Genomic DNA, 8997 nt, shown 5'->3' with positions numbered 1-8997 from the left:
AGGGATGGCATCGAATAAGCTCATCTGAGCATTACTATGGATTGTGATTGCCATTAAACAAATACATTGTGGTGGTTATATTTGGAATATAAATCTGCAGATGACACAGCAAAGATAGAGTGAGTTCCTTTTGAATTGACACCAAAGGAAGATAGAACCCAGTTCCTCAACTCTTCTAATCAGAGCAGGGATGGTGTGCCCCTTTCAAGTACCCTTGGGGCTAAGTAATTTGATGTTTCCTGGAAATACAAGTGATGAAATATTGTAATAAAACAATAAGTATACTTTAGATTTGTAAGGTATTTTTTTCAATAGTTTAAGGTTCTTTCATGTGCTTTCTCTCCTTTTAAAAAATAAACCTGGAAGCATTTTCCATTTATGTCTCTGTATATTAGAATAAAAATAGTTTGTATTTTATTGATCCTACACTATGGGATTATTCACTCTAAGACATTCCTCTAGGGAGAAGGAAAGGCCTTTGAATGCTTAACCATGGTCCTAGAATCTGTAATCCATGGCTTTTAGTAAATTCCCAGCTGCTGCTTTGCTTGAGGTGGATTTAGGCAAGTACTTTTACCTTGCTGGACTTCCGTTTGTCTCTGCAGGCAGCGGGGGTTACTGTAGGAAAAGGTGTCCAGTTGCTTAGCAAGCACTATTACCTGTGTGGTGTGGCACCCGGTGCCCCAAGATTTCCACATGGGCCTCCTCCCAGGGTGTGAGGGAATGCAAAAGATGCTGGCAGATACCCCCAGCAAGAATCCACCTATCCTTGCCCTCTGTACCTGCACCTTGGGTTACCCCAGACTCCTCCACAAGCCTCTAGCCTCAGATAGGAGTAGACATCTGGACTGCTCAGTTACTTTGGTGGAAATAGCCATGGAAGAAGCCCCCCTATAAACGTGGGCAGGCATTGAATTGCTGTGTCTTATGCAGGTGCTCATGAGATTCATTGGAAAGGCTATGTCATCTTTAACACACCAAAATTTGGGGCCTTCTCTGAGCCAGTGTTGCAAATTGAGATCTTGGTGGATCTGCTTTTCTCAATCTGTTTTCTTCATTTTGTTGTCTCACGTTTTATCCCTCTGAAAGGAAGGAATAAACAAAGTGCTCATCTCAAAAAATAATCAACGACTAGACATAAGTTCACAATTTTACACCCCAAAGCTATAACCAGCCCCCTCTCCTACCTTATGCAATTGTGTATGTTTTTGAAAGCCAGCTCTTTATATTTACATGTGGTTGACAAAAATGATCAGATCCACATAATAAAAGCTCCTATATTTCTCATTCTTCCTCAACTCCTCCTACCTTTTGGAATAACAAAGGACTTTAGGATAAAAAGAAATTTCCAATGCTGCCCAGAATGGGCAGTACCAACTCACATCTTAAACTGGATGCATTTTCTTCTCAACTGAGACCTCTTCTCCTATCCATGTTTATAGCATTTTGAGCTCTGAGTTTCATCTTATCATACCACAGCATTCCAGTCTAATCCTTACCACTAAATCACAGTCCTGAACTGATTCAACAGGTTGAAGGGACTCCACATGGGTGGATTTGCTGGTGAGCAGCTTTCTTTGATCTCTCTAAGAAACTGAAGTTAACATGCTTGCCTTTGAGTTCCTGCCAGTCTTTTATTTGCGAAATCTGAACAGAGATCTCTCCACTTGACAGTGTATATATTAGGTAGTCTTCCAAACAGCATCTAAAAAGACAAAGCTGCCAAGAGACAGTAAACAACATTCAATAAATAGAACCTGTTTTGGAGAATGCCTTCTGGTGTTGTATGTTTTGATGCAGTACTTGGAAATGTTCCCAGTCGGTTAATAATTGGTGGGCTATTCGAACATACTGAGACGCAGATATGCAACTTCAGGTGGGGAAACTTTTATTTGTCCTTGTTTACCCCCTTTTTTGCCCCCATAGCGTTATTTGTTGTCATAGCATTCTAATGGTGTGTCCTTCAAAAGTAATTCCAGGGTCTAAACATATCCAAAGATACGTTTTAGTATCCGGATGGATTCCACACACTCTCCAAGGAATTCCTCAGGGTTGACAAGATCAGGTATTTTGAAGTTAATCTACGCAAAAGAGACTGGATGGGAACATATTTATTTATTTTTTATTATTATTTTTTTGAAGATTTTATTTATTTATTTGACAGAGAGAGAGAGAGACAGCGAGAGAGAGAATACAAGCAGGGGGAGTGGGAGAGGGAGAAGCAGGCTTCCCCCCGAGCAGGGAGCCTGACATGGGACTCAACCCCAGGACCCTGGGATCATGACCTGAGCTGAAGGCAGACGCTTAACGACTGAGCCACCCAGGCGCCCCTGGATGGGAACATTTTTAGAAAACAGTTGCTTTATTTATAAAGCAGTGTCTCTAATTGGACAGACAAGCGAGAGGATGAATGACTCCTATTTTCTTGGCAGATAGGGGGCTTTTTCCTGTGATCGGGAAAGTTCGGCCCAAATCTCTCCTTATTCTGGAATGGGGCTGGTCGGGGCTGCGCAAGCAACAGAGCCTCCCTTTGTTCCTGAGCCCCACAGGACGGTAGCTGCGACAGCTGACAAGCCCCCAGTGTTTCCGTCAGGCCCGGGGAAGGGAAAGCCTGGTGCAGAGCTGCGGGCAGAAAAGCAGGAGAGCTGAGTTTTAATTAATCAACAAAGTAATTAGGTAAGGCACAAGGTGGCTTGCAAAGGTACACAGCATACAACAGTGTAGAGAGAGAACAGGGAAATCAAGAGGAGTGGTGGGTGGAGGAGGAAAGAAATGAAGGGGCAGAGGATTGAGATGAAGCTAGGGGTGAAACTGGCACCAAAAATACAGCGATAAAGCCCAGGTCACATCAGGAGGGCAGTATGATCCTTGACGCTTCAGACAGGAACAAGCCGGGCGCCTGGGTGGCTCAGATAGTTGAGCGTCTGCCTTCGGCTCAGGTCATGATCCCAGGGTCCTGGGATCGAGCCCCGCATCGGGCTCCCTGCTCAGCGGGGAGCCTGCTTCTCCCTCTGCTTCTCTCTCTCTCATGAATAAATAAAAAAATAAAAATCTTTAAAAAAAAAAAAAAGACAGGAACAAGCCTGGTCTCAGGGGCTGATGGCTGTCCTCTATCTTCCAGCCACAGAGAAATGCTTCTCACAGGGTTGTTGTTATTTTTTAAATTTTATTTTAGAGAGAGAGAGAGAGAGAGAGGCTGGAGAGGGACAGAGTGTGTGTGTGTGTGTGTGAGAGAGAGAAGAGAATTCCAAGCAGATCTCAGGTCCAGTGCAGGGCCTGATGTGGGGCTCGATCGCACGACCCTGAGATCATGACCTGAGCTGAAACCAAGAGTCAGAGTTTAATCGACTGAGCTGCCCAGTTTTTATCTGGAATATCTGCTATCTTATTCCTACATCAAACACAGTGATCAGATTTTCTGTGGTTATTTGGTTTAGTTCTTTCAATGTAGGCAGGAGAAAGATCACATTCTCTAAGTCAAATAGGTGTGACAAAGCTGTCTCTCTGAGCCTCCCAACAATCTAGCACTGTGTTCTTGGTCTTCATCTCTCCCATTTCTCTCTTTAGCTCTCTGGACAGGAAGGAGGACAAAGAAAAGGGAAAAAAATATTCGTGTTTTTCTTACCGTCTGTGAAGTGCTGGGCTGAGAGATTTTCGTAGGGTATTTCCTTCGATCCTCACAACAAACGTAGGAGGGAGGTACTGCTTCCCCCATTTTCCCCCATTTCTAGAGGGAGAAAGAGGCCGGCAGAGGTTTCTAAATTTACTTGATATTGGTATGTGTCAGATGCAGGGTTTGGACCTGCAGCTGACTTCGATGATAAATCTAATACAGCTATAATTTCTGCTTAAATCAGTTGGTAAGATCTTTCTAAGATCTATCTCATGCCCGGCCCCAGAGATATTCCATAATTCCACCAGGCTCTCTCATCTGTTTGCTCACGCTCAGCATGGGGAAAATAGAGGATAAAAGAGGAGTCAAAGGGATTTGATCTTTTTTATGTTCCAGTGATATTTCATTTCACTACTTCATTATATTTTTCCCCCCTGATCATCCTCCCTAAAGCAGTATACTGGTCAGGATATTAAAAATGAGCAGAAAACCTTTCCCCCCCCGGCCCCAGCTACTCTTTATCTAAGCAAGTCATAGCTAGCTAGAGGTAATTTCAAACCATTTTTTGAGAAAAGACTGTCTGCCTTGGCGTGTTTTTATCCATAATACCATCAGGCTGTACATGAATCCAGGACAGAGTGTCTTCATTGTATTATGTGGGAGAGAAATAGAGTCAAAGTCATCTTAACTTTGTAATGAATAGCATTTTGTCAGAGTGAATATTTGGCTCATGGGATGTTAAAGGAGAAACAGGACTAAAATGCTTTAAGAGTCCAGAGACTTGCACACAGCAAAATGAATTTATTGCTTTTAGTCGGGTTCCCAATGGACAGCACATAATGAAACTCACGATCTGATAAGGCCGCCTTGCTGGAGGAGGCTCGCTGGCAGGCAGAAGCGGCATACTGAATACAGGGCTCTCAGGAAACCTGAGAGCCTGCCGCACAAGTGGGGGATTTCTCCCCGGTCAGGGTGAGTTGACAGGCGGAATAAATGTGTGAGAAACTTGGTGGGGGTGGGGGTGTCGTGGGCCTATCCGTTGCCCTTCTCGAGACCATTCATTTTCAAGGTTGGCTGTGCAAATATTATGAGACACACTGAGCACAAATAGGACACTGACAGCCTGATTGTACTTGGATGAGCTAGAAAATGAATCACGCCAATTTGGTTCCCAAAGGGGGTGTTTTTTTTAAAGACGCGGAGACCCAAATAAGATCTCTGGAATAACCAAGAAAATTAATTTGGCACCTCTGACTTCCAAACACGAGGCCACTCATTGGGCAGAAGAAAACTGACAGAAAGGGAAGGACAAATAAGACTTGGAAGAGGTGTGTAGGGGGCTAATGTGTGTGTGTATGTGTGTGCGCGTGTGTGTGCGTGTGTGTGTGTGCGCGTGTGTGCGCACGCGCCAAAGGACAGAATTGTCGTAGGGAGGGGTTTTCGGTTTTGGCAAGGTTAACCATTCCCATAGCCTCGAAGATGGGGAAGAGCCCAAAAAACTCATAGCATAAACAATTTCAAAACTAGGAAAACAGGAGTGGAAGGTGAGAAACATAAATATCTTATTTAGAGGTAATCCTAATGAGTATCAATTGAGACGAAAAGACAAATCCATACCCTGCTTTCTTCTCAGAGATAAGAGGCATATCTTGAAGCTTACATCTCATCGTTCACCCTATTTATGTATGTGTAATAATAAATCATTTAATTAGCTTTGCGTATATTCCACTGGATTGAATGTTGATAGATAGAAACCATATTACCAGGGGAGTACAAATTGGGACAGCACTTTGGAAAAGTTGGTATTATCTCCTAAAGTTGAACCTTAATATACCCTAATACCTAGCAGTTCCACTTTGAGGCATATAGCCATGATAAGCTCTTGCACATACCCGGCTGGGGATATGTATAAGATGTTCCCAATGCTAAAACCTGGGAACAAATGCTTTTAACTGAAGAGAACAAAGAAATGGTAGATTCACATAATGGATATGATACAGTAATCAAACGAGCCACAGCAATTTTCCAACAGGATGGTTAAATCTCGGCAGTATATTATGCAAGTGGAAAAAAAACCTCAAGTCTGATCAAAATGAATATACCTTCTTTGTAAAGTTAAAAGCAATCAAAATGATATACTTTAAAGGACTACATAGATCTACAGAGAACACACACATGTATATAGGAAAGCCTGGGAATGACGATCATAGAATTCAGGACCATTTGGGATAGGCTGGCGGGACTATGTGGTGGGATGGGGGTTGTCAAGGTCCTGGCTTTTCCTTTGGGTGCTGAGTTTGCAGGTGCTTTATACAGGTGACTAAAGAAGAAATAAATAGAAATGGGCCATGCATGGGCCAGTGTTGAGAGTGTGACCAAGGATTATGATGATGAATCCGATTATAGTCACCTGAGCTCCAAAGGGAAAACCAATAAATAAATAAATGGATAAATGAACAAAAGAATGGATAAATAAATAAGTAAATAAATGAAAGAAAGAAATCATGCTCATCCCAGAACACTTCATTTAGTACAGGGTGTTTAACAGGATTTCATAACCATGCTGATGGAATAAAATATATGAATCTAATCAGGCTCCTTGGTGATAACGTTACTCATAATTAGTACTCCAAGCAGAGTGATTCTTACATGCTGGTCCAAGTTTTTGAGTCTCGAATCAAGCACTGGCATAATTCATGGGAAGAAATGACGTTTTTCTGAATATTCCGACATTTATTTCTTTCAATATTTTATCATGAAAATTTCAAATATATAGCAATATGGGAAGAATTTTACAATGAACATTCTTATATGTACCACCTAGATTCTGCCATTAACATTTTACTCGACTCACATCTCCATCCAACCTTTTATCTATCCATCTAACTCAGGGGTTTTTTTTGCTGTATTTCAAAATAAATTGCAAACATCTGGATATGTCTCCCTCCGTACTTTAGCATTCATATCTTTAACTAGTTCCCGCATTTATTTTCATTTTTGACTCACAGGGGCTATAGATGAAAACAATTAAGGCATTTCTGGAGTGAGAAAGAAAAGGGAATGTCAAGTAGATTTGAAATTGACAGCAGTAAAAAGAATGTGGCTCTCAAAACAATGCTTTTTAAGGGAGCGCACTCGGGCATCTCACGGGCAGCATGACCAGGGAACAGGGTGCTGTTCTGCCAGCCAAGGAAGACAAGTAGATCCCGAATGTGGCCCGAGAGAAACATAATTCAGAGCTAGGCAGTGCAAAGGCAAATGCACGTGAGGAACTGTTGAGAAACAAAATCAAAAGCCCAGAGCCCTGGGTAGCCTCCCTGTCAGTTTATGTGGATTCTACAAAGGAGCACATACAGTGCTCCTATAGCACGGTACTCAGCTTCTGTTCTCAGCTGAACTGGCTGTGATCCTTCAGATGGGAGAAGCCCAGGGGTGGTGCCAGGGATGCATTTGGTCGAGCGTCCAACTCTCGGTTTCAGCTCAGGGCACGATCTCAGGGTCATGAGATGGAGCCCCATGCTGGGCTCTGCACTCAGCATAGTCTGCTTGAGATTCTCTCTCCCTTTCCCCCTGCCCCTCCCACCTGTGCTTTCTCTCTCTAAAATAAAATAAATAAACAAATAAAATAAAAGATAAGCGAAGCCCTAGTACGACTCTCACAAGCAAACGTGACAAGCCTTGGCAAAGCATTTTTTACCCCAACACAACATCATGATTACCTGACCAAGGGGGGCAAAATTAGTATAGCTACCACTCTCCCAAATCAGTGCCCTCCAGCCAAGGACTGCCGGGTGGTGGGAGGGGCCTCAGTTCCATGCTCTTCGAAATCCAATTCAGAAGAGGAGACTATCGAGTAAGTTACTATCGCCCCAGTTCAGCCCATCGTATAGACCTTCCACCTGCCACCAAAGAATTGCTCTTCTGGATCAGTTCTGCCAAAATCATCTAAGAAAACCAATTCTTGGTATTGGGGGCTATTATCGGAGAACTCCAGTTAACACCCACATGACTTAAGGAGCACAGATGTAACCTGGAAGTGGGCATACGTATTAGCTTGTAAGATTAATAATCCGTCCCTTAGAAGGGGACAATACTTGAAAACACGGGTCAGCAAGCGACTGTTAGCATGTCAGATCCAACCCACAGTCTGCTTCTATAAATAAAGTTTTAGTGAGGGGTGCCTGGCTGGCTCAGTTGGTGGAGCATTCGACTCTTGATCTCAGAGTCATGAGTTCAAGCCCCACCTTGGGTGGGGAGCCTACTGAAAAAAAATTATAAAAAATAAAAGTAAAAAATAAAGTGTTCATGGAACACAGCCATACTCACTAATTTATGTGTTGTCCATGGCTGCTTTCATACTCAGCAACAGTGTTGAGTAGTTGCAATGGAAATTACATGGCTTGCAAAGCCCAAAATGTTGACTCACGGGCCCTTTAAGAAACAGTTTGTGAAGCCCTGGGCTTAATGTGGTGGCTTCCCGGAAAGGTACGGGTTTGATGGGGTGGGGAGCTATCTGTGAAGGTGAAGCGTTGCTTTCCAGATAGTCCTATGGAGTCCCCGGTGCACACTCACTTCATCAACCAAAAAAAGTCTGCTCCCATTGTTTCTTAACACTTTGGGTTTCTGCATCATTTGAACAAAGAGTTCCTCAGCTTTTCAAAGTTAAACCAACCAAACACCATCTGCAGCAGTGATTCTCAATCCTGCCTGCACAATAGGATTGTCTAGGACTTTTTAAAACATCCAGCAGTCTGCCCTGCAATTGAAATAAAAGACCTATTGATTCTATGACACATCTGGGTTGGAGAATCGCACGAGTGGAGAGCAAGGAGGTCAATGCCCCAGTGAGGTCCCCCAGAGGGAGGCCTTGGACAGGAATGGGTGTGAACGAGAGTGCTGGAAGGCAGATGGGCTTGACAGGAGGGAACCCCAAGGGGCAAGAGAGTCACAGAATCTAGGAGATGAATCAGGGGTTTCACAGGTCAAAGTCTCTTAAAGTTGATGTACAGTTAACTCTTGCATCTTAATTGACAGTGCAAGTCAGCTTAATATATTCCCTCCTGGCCACTCAAACACCGATAGCTGCAGTAAAAGGTACAAATTGGGAACATATTTAAAGCTGGCCTTGATTTAAAAGAATAACGTAATGAGAACTTTAAAACATGCGAGGCCAACCACACAATCATCCTGTACCTAATCCATCCTTGGGGCCTTGCGGGAGGTCATTTCGCTATTGGAGAAGGGCATAAAATGGCATCAAGGGAGGAAACCAGGACAAAAAATAATGCCTTGGTTACCACTGGTAGGAACCTAGGCTACATTCTCTTCTCATGTGAGAGGCTCTTGAGCAGGTTTCCTAGTGATGCTCTGAAACTTTCCCCCCA

The 8997-nt window shown here is 43.3% G+C and overlaps 1 long non-coding RNA gene across 1 annotated transcript in view; it reads right to left on the bottom strand.

Moving 5' to 3' along the window:
* Window positions 1–593: 593 nt before the first annotated feature.
* The window catches only part of LOC141374394 (uncharacterized), a 49370-nt gene continuing 40966 nt past the window's right edge, over window positions 594–8997 (bottom strand). The window contains exons 3-5 of the long non-coding RNA XR_012381223.1: window positions 3626–3727; window positions 1614–1719; window positions 594–1082 (exon numbers count right to left, since the gene is read on the bottom strand). This is a non-coding gene — a long non-coding RNA (uncharacterized lncRNA). The remainder of the gene's footprint in view (window positions 1083–1613; window positions 1720–3625; window positions 3728–8997) is intronic.

The sequence above is a fragment of the Callorhinus ursinus genome, unplaced genomic scaffold (genome assembly GCF_003265705.2).
Source record: "Callorhinus ursinus isolate GAN/ISIS: 27379988/994484 unplaced genomic scaffold, GSC_fseal_2.0 scaffold17, whole genome shotgun sequence".
Lineage (NCBI taxonomy): Eukaryota > Metazoa > Chordata > Mammalia > Carnivora > Otariidae > Callorhinus > Callorhinus ursinus.
This window is presented reverse-complemented; position numbering and strand designations above follow the sequence as displayed.